Source organism: Oryctolagus cuniculus, chromosome X (genome assembly GCF_964237555.1).
Source record: "Oryctolagus cuniculus chromosome X, mOryCun1.1, whole genome shotgun sequence".
Lineage (NCBI taxonomy): Eukaryota > Metazoa > Chordata > Mammalia > Lagomorpha > Leporidae > Oryctolagus > Oryctolagus cuniculus.
The window spans coordinates 69,373,934-69,390,179 of NC_091453.1; positions in this window are offsets into that span (position 1 = coordinate 69,373,934).

The following is a 16,246-nucleotide window of genomic DNA, read 5'->3' on the forward strand; positions in this document are numbered from 1 at the left end:
ACAGGAACATTCATCCTAGTTCTGAACCTGGAATTTTTCTCCCAATGGCAAGAATTCCACTAGGTTCAAGATAAGTATGTTTGCTCAAGACTGGACTGGGTTTTTCATGCATTTACTTTTATTAATTCAAGAAATAGGGAATTTAGAAAAACACCACCTTTATCATCTGACATCGTATCCAAATTAGCTATGAAAGTAGCCCAGGTTCTCAAAGTGACAAAGACTGAGGTAGAGATAAGTTATTCGGTACTTTTGTTTAGTTACTTAATTGGTTAATCTTAGACCTCTTTAGAGATGTAAGAGTATTATATTTAAAATTCTTTGTTAGTACTAGACTATGGTTTTTTTAACTGCTAGATTTTATAAATAAGAAAAACAGTTCTTAAAAACAAGCATTATAGCAGTATTCAGAAGATTTTGCATTTTTCATTGAGCTCAAGAGAAAAATGATCTTTTCCTTCTCTCTAAATTATGTGCTTCTGACAATTTTAAGCTACTTTCCAAAAATGCACAAAATAAACTGAAACCAAATATGTAAGTTGACTTTTAATGGGGTTTTTGGTGGGATAGTTAAGCCCATGTAATTACAGTCGCTATCTCAATTCTTCTACATAAATACTTAAGGAATGTTTTTTTAAAAAAATTTACATTATGCTGGTAGACCAAATATAACCTTAAATAAAATGAAGCCTTTATGTTGTCAATTTTTTCCCCCAGAGTTTTGGGGATGCTTTTCCATTCCTTTCTTTGTAACTTCAGTAGATTTTCCTTTGCCAGCTGTGGCAATTGCCTTAATAAAGTTTCTTCTCACTTGAAAATTCTAAATACCTAATAGATGATTTTAACAAAGTTATTCACCTTTAATTTGATATTGGGGGCTTTATAATTTCACTTGTAAATTTTTCATCTCTAAAAAAAGTTAACAAACATAATATTGTACAGTTATGGAGTACCATGTGATGTTTTGGTACATGTACACATTGAGTAGTCCAATCAGGGTAAATACATCTATCTCAAACAATTAACATTTCTTTATGGTAAAAATATTTGAAATCCTATATTCTAAGGGTTTTTTTTTCTAGAGCAGTATATAGTGCATTAACATTATGTGTAGTTACCCTGTGTTCAGTAGAACACCAGAACTTAACTACCCTTATCCAGATTTAACTTAGTGCCTGTTAATCAACCGTTCCCCATCCTTGCCTCAGCTTGTTCAGCATCCTTAAGGTTCTTTCAAATTAGACAAGTTTTGTAGGATGAATATATGAAGAAGTAAACATTTCAAGTTGCTTAGTAGAGGTAACAAATATTGGTGGAGTTTGTTTATTCATTGGCGTCTCCTGGGTTGACTTTTGTTGAAATTCTAATTAGAATTTGTATAGCAACATGTTAATTTATGTTAGCAATTCAGTGTAGTCTGTCAAGTAATTTAAGACCTAAAACTGTCTTAAGGTGTCCCCTCCTCCCTTGGCTTTTTAAAAATCCTACAATATCATTGTAAGGGAGATGTGCATCCCAAATTATATAATAATTGTTAGAGGGTTCTTTTGTTACCCTTGGGTTATTGTTTATCTAAAATCTTAATAATGAATTCCTAGTAGGTCTCTATTGTTTACATATGTTAAATTTTATGAAGTAGAGTCAATCTGGTATATACAAACCTAAGTGTTAGTTTTGTCTGGTCTGATCCTATGGAACAGAAAATGTCACGCCTTTGATGTTCTCATAGTTACTAAGTTACGAAGTAATTCAGTTCTGGAGGAACATGTTCATTTTATTCTAAATGTGGTTGGTAATTCTTTTGACAAAGGAAAAACTAGTTAAGGCAAAACAATAGTTAGCTTTGGTAGATACACTTGCTTTCCAGTTGCTTCAAAAACTTAAGACGTGAATGAAATGACAAGTTTTCAAAACGCTAGAAATGGAAACCATTTATTGCTGTTTATAATTTTCAAGCATAAGTTGTTAGAGAACTATCTAAAATAATGAATTAGGTTCTTTAGATTCTTGTGATGATCTTCATTTTCTTTTACCAGTGGTAATTTGTAGGCTTTATATATTAATGATTAAGAAACAGCTAAAGAAAGCTAAGACTATTTCTTACCAGACTTGTTCATTTATTTGTAATTTATTCACCATTTCCTGATTAACTTCTGTGTTCTAGGCTCTGTGATTTTATAACGAGCTTAACAGTTTACAAAATCCATCTCTCAGATTCTCAATCACCAGAATGACACATCAGTAAATTGGATTTCTTAGATCAGAAAAATGAGTTTGATTGAAATCAAGCAATTTCAAGTAAGACCTTATGGCTGGTAAATAGAAAAACCCTAATTCATCCAGGATACTGCTTCCAGGTTTCTAGTCTTAGCTTTTCTATCTTATGGGAATAACGTTTGCTTCCATTTTCTTCTCAGTCGCTGTGAACTGGAGACTACTAAATCATACACATGTATCTGCAAGATCATATTTCCTTTTGCTTCTGATTCAGATCATTCAATAAAGATGTAGGTCTTTAAGCATCTTAGTAATTTGTGGAGGTGGTGGTTAGGGGCTCAAATTTTAAAAGATAAGATTTGAAGTTTAGCAGTAGAGGGGGTGAATGCAGCTAAAGCATGTATCTTAACAAACTTGCACAGGAGTAAATGCCCAAGAAAAATGTGGAGAATTTACTCTGATCTTGCTATTAGGATTATTTATGCTTAGGTACACAATCGGTTACTGCTACAGTCCATACTATATCCATCCTTGCCATGGCAAAATCCGAAACTTCTTTTCCCCATTTGTGTTCAAATGGTGTTCAGTTATAGTTCTCAAGAGAATATATCAAGAGTCCATGGCCTAACTCCTATGTTTAAATTAGGCTTTTTATTTTGTGATGTTTTTGGTTCTTACCTTCTTTGAACTATGTCTGATTTTTACTCATTATTTATTATGTGTCAGTTCTCCTTTTCACTCTATTTTTTTTAAAATGTGCCAAGTCCAGAATGTCCAAAGCAAAAAAGAATATTTCTAAAAGAAAGCGTTTACTCTCTCAACTTTTATATATCATTCCCTTTCTGGTATCATTTTAATAACTTCGGTTGTGGTTTTTTTCCTAAGACTTCGGAGAAGAGATGGTGTTTGGTGAGGGCTTGAGTAACCTTATAAAGAACAGTAAAATGAATTTGAACCCTTGTGCTTATGTGAATCTTGTAACAATTTTGTCAAAGATTGTGTGATTATTGGGGGATAATGTTTTAAGTAATTTAACTCTGGACTTATGAATTTGCTCTCTATTCTTAAGGAATGAGAACTTGTAATGCGTTTTGAGAAGCTGTGAGGCCTGCTCAAGTTGCATTTGATTCATGGCGATCACATTTGTTTCATTTACATTTCACATTGCCACCATTTTTCTTGTTTTAAACACCTACTCATTCTGATCTTCATCCGAGTGTTAGTTTTTAGACAATAGACTATTCTCTCAAAGATTGCTGTAAAAATTAAACAGGGACTAGAAAATAGGGTGTATTAATTTTCTCTGGACTCACTGCATCATTTTTAGTGAGTCCTGATTTATTTGAGACCTCAGAATAAGGAGGTTTATTTTTCTAGCTGGATAGGATACAGTAGGTTTGGCTGTCTGATTATTCCTATACTAATATTTGCTTGTGTTAGAATATAACCTAGAAATGTAGGTCAGAGTTGTGTGCTGTTAGACATCATTCTGTGGCCTAGTTTACATGCTTGACAATGTGTTGAGATGGAAGTAGCCTAACCTGGAGTCAGGTACAGTAGTTTTGGTCAGGGATCAAGGTACAAAGAAAAGCTAAAGAAACCTTTGAGATCTTTCTAAGATCCATCTTAACTACAGGAGAGAGGGGAATGGGTTTGGAGAGTTCATGAGCAAGGAAAATCTAGTGTTTTGGGTTTGAACAGCAATGTGTGTGTGTGTTTTTTTTTTTTTTTTTAACAGGCAGAGTGGACAGTGAGAGAGAGAGAGAGACAGAGAGAGAAAGGTCTTCCTTTTGCCGTTGGTTCACCCTCCAATGGCCGCTGCGGCCGGCACACCGCGCCTATCTGAAGGCAGGAGCCAGGAGCCAGGTTCTTCTCCTGGTCTCCCATGGGGTGCAGGGCCCAAGCACTTGGGCCATCCTCCACTGCACTCCCTGGCCACAGCAGAGAGCTGTACTGGAAGAGGGGCAACCGGGACAGAATCCGGTGCCCCGACTGGGACTAGAACCCGGTGTGCTGGCGCCGCAACGCCGGCCAATGAACATCAATGCTTTCAAGCACAGCAGCCTCAGATCACCTGAAACAAGCTTCGAGAAAACTTCATCTGAGACTGTGTGTGTGTGTGTGTGTGTATACAGATGGAGAGGAGGGTTTGCAGAGGGCTAATTGGTGGTGGTGGTGGTGACTTTTTAGAAAAAGGCAGAGTTACAGAACAGCAGAGAGAGAGGGAGAGAGAGATCTTCCATCCGTTGGTTCATTCCCCACATGGCTGCAAGGGCCAGAGCTGTGCCGATCCGAAGCCAGGAGCCTGGAGCTACTTCTGGGACTCCCATGTGGGTGCCACGTGCAAAAGATTGGAAAGATTGACTTCCACTGCTTTCCTAGGTGCATTAGCAGGGAGCTGGATAAGAAGTGGAGTAGCTGGGATGCAAACTGGCACTCAAACGGGATGCCGGCACTGCAGGTGGCAGCTTTACTCACTACGCCACAGCGCCGGTACCAATGGTGACATTTTTATGTCAGGAGTATTGTATTAGTTATGATAGCTACATTTCTTGAGGTCTCAACTCTATTTGAGAGGTATTATTTTACCCCCACTTTACAGATGAAGAAAATGAGGTATAGAAATTAAATTTTCTGAACGTTATACTGTTAATAAATGGCAGGATTTATACTAGGATCTGTTTCCAAAGCTAGCACATACCGTTTCCCACTGGACTGTTAGTCCCAATTCTGTCAGATTTACAGAATGGCTTTGGCCAAGACCCTCATTTTACTTGGTTTTGGTTGTCTTTAGCTGTATAAGACTGAAGTTGAAAGCCAAATTATTTTTAAGGTCCTGATTGTTATGTTCTTTCAAATTTCTTGCTGCTTCTTTATTTATTCGTCTTCCTGCTCTCCAAACCATCTTTCCGTGGAAGGCTTGGTTTTCACAGACTCTTGATTTTTCACAAACTGTTTCCTACTGGCTGAAGTTATTGATTTAGAGGCAAATATCCCATCTGGATTGCTTTAGGAGGTTTCAGTTTTCATAAGGGAAGTCTTATCAAATGCAGTTTACAAAGTGTAAAGCAGTAATTGGAACGATTGACTTCTGATATGGTAGTATGTATAGTTCTGAGGAGTTGTTCCTCCATGATACTGGTTCAAACTACTTTTTAAAACCACTTACAGCCTCTGGAAATAGTCTGAAAGACAATTAGCTAGTAGAAGGAACATTTATTCAAAAACTATGAAAGTTCAATAAGAAGAGCGAGAGTCTGGTATTTGAGCCAAGTCCGCAATCTTTCCCCAATCCCATCCTAGATCCCACTGTAGACCGCTGCAGCCAAGAGCACAGGGTTCCCCCTCACCCCAACGCCCATACCAAGGACTTTCTTACTGGTGGGAGAGGACGTCAGTCTTCCTCATCCAGTCTCCAGCTTGTGTTGCTGAGGCTGTGACCCAGTGATTGAGGCTCACAAAAAGGTGGAAGCTCCCTTCTGGCCAGCCCCTTCTCATGGAATGGAGGTTCTGCCTGGGAGCTACAGGCTCAGACAAGCCCCAGTCACCCTTGTGCCAGCTGATGAGATGGTGGTTCCATGCCAGAAAATCTTGGGCTACTATCTTGTCCCTGCTAAAAGCTCAATTCCTAGAGGAGGGGTGTCGCTTAGAAGTTTCCTCTTTTACCTTATTACTTAGCCCTGAGTCAGAGATTTTGCCTGGAGGTGAAGCAAGTCATAAAGCAGTTTCTAATCTGTTCCCCCAAGGAACTGACTTTGCTTGAAATAAGTCTAAGAATACCGTTAAGAATAGTGGAGATTGTGGGGAAAGGCAAGTGAGAAAAGTCAAGATGCCAAATTAAACTGTAGATAAGCTAGTTGGCAGGAGAGGACCAGGAAATAAGACAGTTGAGAGATCTGGGGTTAAGATAAATATCAAACACTGGTTTCAAAAGATCCATAATTTGATTAGATTAGCACAATTTATGCTGCAAGACATTGTTGAAAAGAATTGAAAAAAAAATCACCTTGTAATTAATGGATTCTAATAGCTAAGAATGGTCAGATAAAGAGACCCCTACTCGGAAGCTGGGCCTTCCATTAGACTCTTAACAGCAGGGAGGGAAAAGTAGACTTGAGTAAAATAATCTACCTGGTTATTAAACACATAAAAAAGGAAAGAATGTCAAGCCCGGGGATGGGTGGAGGTATCAGTACCCAGAGTTACTACAACATATTACCTAAAGGCCCAGTTTCCACCAAGAGACAGGACATGACATACAGAAAATTAAAAGCAAAAATAACAGAAGCAAATCAAACCTTGTAAATAACATCAAATGTGAATGGGTTAAGTAATCAAAAGGCAAATTTTAATACATTTTTAAAAAATCTTAGGACAGGTATTTGGTACAGTTGTTATGATGTTTTTTGGATGCCTGCATCATATATCAGAGTGCCTGAGTTCCAGTCATGGCTCTGCTCCTGATTCCAGCTTCCTGCCATGCACCAGGGAGGTAGTGCTGATGCTACAAGTAGTTGAGTTCCTGCCACTCATGTGGGACACCTGGTTTGAGTTCCTGACTCCATGAATCAACTTGGCCCAGCTTTGCTGTTGTGGGAATTTTGGGAGTGAAGCAGTGAATGAGATTCTCTCTCTCTGCTTCTCCCTCTCCCTCCCTTCCCCTTCTAAATAAATAAAAATTAAAAAACACAAAATCCAAATATATTACATCTACAAGAGAAATTTAGATTCAGAGATACAAAAAGGTGAAAAGTACAAAGATGGCAACTGTAAGAATGTTGAAAAGGGTATAGTAAAATAAGCAAAAGTATACTTGAAGAATGGTTATTAATTACAGAGAGCTTTATAAAGGGCGAATCCCTCAGTGATATAAAACAATTATGAACACACACAAATAACAGAGCTCTTGAAATATACAGTAAAAAATGGCAAGGGATAAATAGAGTTCAGCAATAATTCTGGGGACTCAGGATAAAGGATAGACTCAGTAAGGATAGAAGAGGCTTAATCCAACTAGTGTTAATAAACATATATAGAACACTTAACCCAGTAACAGACTACACATTATTCTCAAGCACACATGGTTTATTCTCTGGATTATACTATATGCAAGGCTATAAAGCAAGCTTTTATAATATTTAAAAGGATTGCATATTTTCCCACCACAGTGGAATGAAATTCAAAACCAACATCAGGAGGAACTTGGAAAATTTGCAAATACATGGAAGTTAAATAATACAATTCTTAATAATCAATAGATCCAAGAAGAAATCATAAGGGAAAATAAAAAATACATTGAGATTAATAAAGTAAAATTATGCCAAGAGTTATAGGACAGAAAAAGCTGTTCTGAGTAAAATTTATAGTCTAAAATACCGATATATATAAAAACATTATCAAACCAATAATATGACTTTCCAGCATAGGGTATTGGAAAAAGAAAACAAGTAGAAGGGAGAACATAAAGAGGAGTGCAGAAATAAAGAACATAAATGCCATAGATGTTAATGAAACAAAAATTGGCTCTATGAAAAGATCAACAAAATTGACAAAATTTTGGTTTCATCAATGAAAGAGACTCAAATAATTAAAATCCAGAAAGTAAATAGACGTTGTTACCTACCTTACAGAAATATAACTGATTATTGGGCAATATTATGAGCAACATTGTATTAGTTTGATAGGACTGCCATAGCACCATATTACAGACTTAGTGGTTTAAACCATAAAAGTCCATTTGCTCATAGTTCTTGAAGCTAGATATCCAAGATTAAGGTATTGACAGGGTTAATTTGTCCTGAAGCCCTTCTCCTTGCCTTGCAAATAACCACCTTCTTGCTGTATTCTCACAGGGCCTTTTCACTATTCGGGGAGAGATAAAGATACCTAGTGTTCCTTTTTCTTCTTATAAGGACACCAGTTATATTGGATTAGGGACCCACTCTTGTGACTTCATTTAAGCTCAGTTAACTCCTTAAAGGGCTGTAATCGCAAATATGCTTAAAGGTTAGGGCTTCAACATATACTATAAACTTAGAGGAGAACACAATTCATTCTATGACAAACAATAACCAATAAATTACAGACTTTTAAGGAGCAGAATCCTTACTCTAGCAAAAAATTATACAGAAAAAAACTCACATAGAACACCAAAGGGTAAAAACATATAAAAGCAATAAAACAATGTCTAGGCAGAAGAGATAAGTGTGTGTAAATGCTGCATCAGCAGGTGATAGATGGGGATGGGGGGGAGTAGTCGGTATCAAGGAATTCCGGTTACCCCTACCCACAAGTCACTTTCCCAGTACTCTTCAGGACAGAAAGTAACATGGTTTGAATGCCACAGACCTAGCTGTGCTTTAATAACTTTTTTAGCTTTGACATTCTATGACTATTTGCTTAGAGAATTTGTAGTTACTGGATCATTGAAATGCTCCTTTTAGGTGATAATCTTCTTGGTTAACAAGTGTGTGAATCTACATTGTAAACTGCAAGGACCATTGCATAGTATAGTTGTTATGATTATGTCCTATTTGATCCTAAATGTGATAAACTGGAAAGAACATTGGACAGAGAAACCAATATATTCACATGTATTCTTGCAGTGACATTTAGAGATAGAGGGATGCAAGCAAATGCAAACAGGTCCGATGGAACACTAGATGGCAGCAGCAGAAATAGATTGAAAAGCAAGAACAAGAGGGCTACATGCCCTTGACCACTCCTTCCTTCCTTAAGGTACAAACTTTCACCTTATTTTCACAACAAAATAATATTCATTATTAAAAATACATTAACTTAATTGTTAATCTAAAAATGTTCATATTTATGCAAAACTAATAACCCTGTTTCATTTTATGATCAGAAGAAACAAATGAAAGGAGAAACTAAGAGAGCCAGAAGCCCTTAACTAAACAGCTGTCAACACTTTGTTACTCTCCAGTACTGATAAAAGCTTGATAAAGTCCATATCACCATACCTTTGGTATTTTTGGCACTTGAAATCCAAGTTAATTTAACTCTCTGTAGCTAATTAGAAAGCAGCAATGTACTGAGCCTAATATTAACTGTATACTAGTATACGCATTCAAGTTAGAAGTAGAACTGATAGTTGGCCAGAAGGATCTGAACTACTTGTACATTCTTTTACCTCTTTCTCAATACAGTATACAACAAATTTTTACAAATAAAGGTAAAATTTCAGGTCAACTTTATTCTATTTTCTTTCTGCAAACATTTCCTGAATGTGTAGTAGTATGGTCAGGTGCTGAAATAGGACGTAGACCATCCACAAGGACCTCACAACCTAATGGAGAAAGAAGATATTTACAATGTCATAATATACAGAAGTAAAGGTAAATGGAGGATGTTATGGGAGCACCTCCCCAATCTAAAGGGAGAAAAAAAACGAGGTTTTACGTGGAGAGAGGAGTAAGTTCAAAGGGACTTCGAGTTAAGAGAGCATGTTTGGGAAACTGCAAGTAACCCAATATTCCTTGAGTACTCTGGCAGCCAGGGAAAGGGAATGTGGTGTGACAGGGAGATGAGGCCGTACGATAGGCAGAAGCCAGAACCTAAAGGACCTTGAGTAAAGAATTCCAACTTTATCCTGCAAACAATGGCTAGTTGTTGTGTAAGTATCCTAGTGACATAAGATTTTAGAAAGATTCCTCATTGCAGTATGGAGGGGAGGAGGGTATTCAAGAAGACAGGCAGAGAGAAACCAGTTCCGAGCTTGTCACCATTCTCTAAACAAGAGACAAAAGTCACTTGTCTGTACCAGAGCACTTTCATTGAGGCTGAGGAAAAGTAGATGCATTCAGAGACATAAAAACAGTCAGATTTGGTAGTTTATAACGTGTGTAACTTTTGAGAAAGGGAAGCATTAAGAATGAAAACCTGGTTTCTGGGTTGTGCAGATTAGATAAAGAATATAAGAGAAATAAGTAAGTACCTGGGAGTATGACATCATGGTGAGAAATTCAGTTTTGGACATGTTGAATATAAAGAAACTATGCAACAGTCAAGTAGACCTGGCAGTGAGATAGGTGTTCCCTGAGATGGAGACATGGTGTCGGGAGCCATCGATATATAGAGTGTAGCTGGAACCACAAGACTGAATTTAAAAGGAAGGGGTTAATATTAGGATTCCCAAGGAACATAAGTATTTAAGGGGCAGATGATACAAGAAGAGCTTACCAAGGAAATCATGGAACAGTCAAGTGTGACAAGGATGGAAATATCTGTTAAATTTGCTATTATTAGTCTTAGATGATACTGGCAATGGTAATTTCACATAAAAGGTGAGAGCAGAAAGCCAGATTCTAATGAAATGAAGTAATATTTGATAAGAACTTCCAGCAGTATAGTGGGCTAGATACATTTAGGGGCTCTCTTGCAATGCTTTAACTATATCCTGAATAAAAGACATGTTTAATGTACTACTGGGCTAATAAAGTAAGAGAAAAATTTGAAGTACCCTCCCTGCTAGGCAAAAAGAGGTAAGATGAAAACAATGCAGCTAGCAGCAAGTAAGTAGAAAGGTGGTCTAGATATGAGGGCCAATGTCATTATCACAGAACTGGATATGAAAAATAACTTTGGGCCATCATCAAGTGGGGAAACTGAAGTTGAGACTGTGAGCTCTAAGCCAAGATTCATCCATAAAGGAGTGAGAATGAATCCAGGTTAGTAATACACCCTAACAGACACAGAGGCAAAAAACAAATATTCTGTGCAGGGAAGAATTCTTAAGTTTAAACCCCAATGCAGTCCCACAGAAAAAGAGAAGAAAATATGAGCTCACAATAAAATGTTACAAAACACACACATTATGAGTGAATGTCAAAAGATAAAAACAAACAATGGATTTTTTTCAGTTAAGGCTTTTATTTTTTTCCTTAAATATTCTTGCTGTCATGTGAAAATCTACAAGATGCCTGTCACATTCTTTTTTTTCTCAAACAATGGATTTAAATTCCTATGGACTTCTTTCAGATATTGGAATAATCAGATACACATTATGAAATAGCAAGGCATAAACTGTCTTATGAAATATAAAAATCAATCCAAAAATGAGTAATAAACACAATTATAAGTACATATTTACATATTAAACCTAATGGAAGTTACAGCACTGAAAAAATATAAATGCTAAAATAACAGATTAGATGGAGTAAAAATGTTAGCAAATGACATAAATCTGAGAAAATGACACATAATCTAATAGAAGAAGGAAAATGCAAATTATGAAGGAGTTTATTGGTATTAATGAGCAAATGAGGAGTATAATTTATGTCTCAGAACAAAAGAATGGAGAGAATAGAAGAGAGGTAATATTTGGAAAATAATGACTAAGAAATTCCCCAAATTCATAAAACTCATATATCTATGACACTGGAAGTGAAACATATACAAAGCATGAGACATAGAAGAAATGCATGGATAGCCATTTGGTGACACACTCAAAGCGAAGAGAAACTTTTAAAAGAAGCTAGAGGAATAATGGTTTGTGTCAAATGGAAAACAAATAGAAACTAGCAGCCAACATTTTAAAGCAACAGTGGAAGACAGAAGTTAATTAAGTATTGGAAATACTGAGAGAAGATATATTCCAATGTCAAATTATGTAATCAACAAATTTTTTAAGAGCAAGTGTGAAATACAGACCTCTGGATAATTTTCCCTAAGACCTTTACATAAAAACAAGAAACCCTCTGAAGAATATAGTTATGGCTTGCCTTGTAGTGCACTGGGTTAAGCTACCTCCTGTGATACCAGAATCCCATATGGGCGCCAGTTCAAGTCCCAGCTGCTCAACTTGTGATCCAGTTTCCTGCTCATGCCCTGGGAAACCAGAAGATGGCCCAAGTCCTTGGGCCCCTGCACCTGTGTGGGAGACCTGGAGGAAGCTCCTGGCTCCTGGCTTCATCCTGGCCCAGCCCCAGCCATCTGGGGAGTGAACCAGCAGAAGGAAGATTCTCTCTCTCTCTCTTTCTCTCTCTCTCTCTCTCTCTCTCTCCTCTCTCTCTGCCTTTGAAATAAATACATAAATAATTTTTTAAAAAATATTATCACTCAGATGGAAATAAAGTAATTTCCAGAAGGAAAGTCAGTGATACAAGAGGGAATGAGCATCGTGGAAATTGGAAAATAGTTAGATAAATATAAGTAAACAGGCTTTTTTAAAAAATGATTTATTTATTTGAAAGGCAGAGTTACAGAGAGAGAAGAGACCGAGTGCAAAATCTTCTATCTGCTGGTTCACTCCCCAAATGGCTGCAATGGTCAGGTTGGGCCAGGCCAAAGCCAGGAACCTGGAACTCCATCTGGTCTCTCATATGGTGGCAGGGTCCCAAATACTTGGGCCATCTTCTGCTGCTTTTCCAGGTGCATTAGCATGTTACTAAATTGGAACTGGAGCAGCTGGGACTCGAACAGGCTGGGCTGATGTCTTGATATGGGAATCCAGTGTTTCAAGCAGCAGCTAAACCTGCTGTGCCACAACATGAGCCCCAATCATTTAGAAATCATTTAGAAATCATGCAATCAGAGTGAAAGTGTTTTAAGGTCCATTTATGATTTGAGAAGCAGGTTATGATGTTATTTTTAGACATTTTAACTTAGGTATACATAATAAAATTTCAAGGGTATTTAATAAAAATAGAGTACACACATTTTAAAACAGGAACAGAAAAAATTAGATTATCAGACTCCAGAAAATTTGAAAGCTAAACACTGTTGGACTCTAGCAGGTCAATGTAGTTTGGGGGACAATAAAACTTCCTAGTTTATAAGTGGTAAATCTCCACTGGCTTTATCATCATTTTTAACTGGCATAAAAGGTGCTCACTACTTTGGAACATCTGGATAACCATCAGTGACCTAAAACTGGTTCACTACACAGAGCTCAGCAAATAAGAACAGAATGCAGGGGCCGGCGCTGTGGCGTAGTGGATAAAGTCACCATCTGCAGTTCTGGCATCGCATATGGGTGCCGGTTCCTGACCCGGCTGCTCACTTCCGATCCAGCTCTCTGCTGTGGCCCGGGAGTGCAGTGGAGGATGGTCCAGGTCCTTGGGCCCCTGCACCCGCATGGGAGGACCCAGAAGAAGCTCCTGGCTCCTGGCTTCGGATCGGTGCAGCTCTGGCTGTTGTGGCCAATTGGGGAGTGAGCCAGCGGATGGAAGACTCTCTCTCTCTCTCTCTCTCTCTCTCTCTCTCTCTCTCTCTGCCTCTCCTTCTCTCTCTGTGTAACTCTGACTTTCAAATAAATACATTTTATAAAAAGAGAACAGAATGCATAACACCCCTGTGTCCTGTACAAAGTTGCAGATTGAACAATATTGAATAGTTTTTTGCAGACCATTTCCACATTAATACACTAAAACCCCAAAAAGGAGAAGGATTTGCTTGTAGTCTCAATATCCTCTGAGTTTTACCTCTGCTGTGCAGATTACAGCAATGATTCTCAAATCTGACTACACTTGAATTGCCCGGAGAGTGTAAAGAACTACAGGTGGCTGGGCCCTTCTCCAGATCAGTTGATTCAGAACCTAGTGGTAAAGATAGAAGGGGTTGCTATTCCCAGTCTCAATCCATGAAAATACTATGACATTGCCTGTCCTCTTTCACCTCTTTTTCAGGGACCCAAGGCTCTATTATCCACCCAACCTGACTTTCCATAGCTTCTTCATCTGAACCTGCCACCATTCCATCAAAGTCTACCCATATGTTATCCCATTACTCAATTCCAGCAAACAACTGATTAATCTTAAGGATTTTTATTTTATTTTATTTTTATTTTTGACAGGCAGAGTGGACAGTGAGAGAGAGAGACAGAGAGAAAGGTCTTCCTTTGCCATTGGTTCACCCTCCAATGGCCGCCGCGGCCGGCGCACTGTGGCCGGTGCACTGCGGCCGGCGCACCGCGCTGATCCGAAGGCAGGAGCCAGGTGCTTCTCCTGGTCTCCCATGGGGTGCAGGGCCCAAGCACTTGGGCCATCCTCCACTGCACTCCCTGGCCACAGCAGAGAGCTGTACTGGAAGAGGGGCAACCAGGACAGAATCCGGTGCCCCGACCGGGAGTAGAACCCGGTGTGCTGGTGCTGCAAGGCGGAGGATTAGCCTAGCAAGCTGCGGCGCCGGCCATTAAGGATTTTTAAAAATAGATTTGTTTCTCTGAAAGGCAGAGTTACATAGAGAGAATAGGAGAAAGAGAGATCTTCCATCCACTGATTCATTCTCCAGATGGCTGCAATGGCTGGGGCTGTGCCAGGCCAAAGCCAAGAGCCAGGCACACCATTTGGGTCTCCTACATGGGTGTCAGGGATCCAAGTATAGGGTCATTCTCTGCTGCTTTCTCAGGCACAATGGCAGTGAATAGGATTGGAAGTAGAGAAGCCTGGACTTGTACTGGCACCCACATAGGATGCCGGCACTGTAGGCAATGGCTTGACCCACTATACCACAACATGGGCCCTAACCTTAAGCATTGACTCACAACAATGTATTGGTGGGTGACAATGGCTTAGCATGTTACCCCTGGAGAGATAAGTGGGAATTGTACTTTAACAAGTGGATTCAATAATAGAGAATATATAGTCAAAAGAATTAATCTGGAAGGAATAATTCCATTTTTGTCAAAGATTGAAAGGGAAATAATTTTGTACAAAATTCATATCAAAGTCCCTCAATTTATTGGAAGCAGTTACCTTTTCCACCTGTGTATAATCTGAACTTTGACTATGATCTTATTCACTTGGGAGTGGAAAGATATGATGTTTATTCAACATAATGTAATTAGAGGGAGAAGATGAAAATAAAGAAAGTAAAAGGTAATAAATGGTTGCTGATGGATCCTACTACAGCAAACATGATCCTGCTGGGTTGTTTCTACTCTGCTGCTGAGTTCATATCCATGTTTTTTGTGGGTTTGGTTGGGTGTAGTGAAGGCATTTTAATTCTCTTATTCCTCTCTGAGAACAATCACTAAATAAGCAAGGAAAAGAAATATACTCTTCTAGGGCTCCAGGGAATACATTTGAATAACTTGTTTATATGACAGCCTATCTTGTTAACTGGATGCCAAAGACAGAAAATGAACACTTGCCCATAATTGAAGAGTGTTAAAAAAAAAAGTTTTGGTTAACATAGCAAATATAAGTTGGGTATTTGGCAAAATTAATATATGGTAGAAAATATATAAAGTATGCTAACCTTAACTGCTGATGAATATATTGTTTGTTTCTTGTTTCAGCTATGATGAATAAAGTTGTACTGAACATTATTGTACGTATACTTGTTATACACACATATATAAATAAAATGGCCTTTTTTTTCCAAAGTTAAATCAAGCTACAAACCCACAGATTCAAGAAGCTAAACAAACTGCTGGCAGAAGAAACAATAAGAAATCCACACCAAAGTACCTAAATTGAAAACAGCATCAATAAAGACAAAAATCTTAAAAGCAGCCAGAACAAAACATGCATTAAGAGAACAAAATAAAAATTACAGAAGTCTTCCATTAGAAGCTACACAAGCCAGAAGGTAATAGACTGACATCTTTTTAAAAATAGTCATTTTAATTTTGCCTCTAATATTTCTATAGTATTTCATATATTGTTGACTTTCATGAGATTAGAAACAATATAGAAAATAAGATAAAATATACTAATATTTCTATTTGTCTTATTTTTTCAGGTGAACCTACTTTAAAATGTTTTATTAACAAAAACTGTATATATTTATGGATTTCACTGTGGTATTTCAATACATGTAGACAATATGCCCTGATCAAAGCAAGGTAAAATTACAAAAGAAAAAAAAATCAACCTGGAGTACTATATCCAGTGAAAATGTCTTTTAGAAATGAAAGTAAAATGAAATTGGCAGAAGAACAAAGATTGAAAGTATTCACTACCAGCAGACTTGCATTACAAGAAATGTTAAGACAAATTCTATGAGAAGAAGAAAAAGGATTTCAGATGTAAATTTTGATCTACTCCAGGAAACAAAGGTCAGAAAT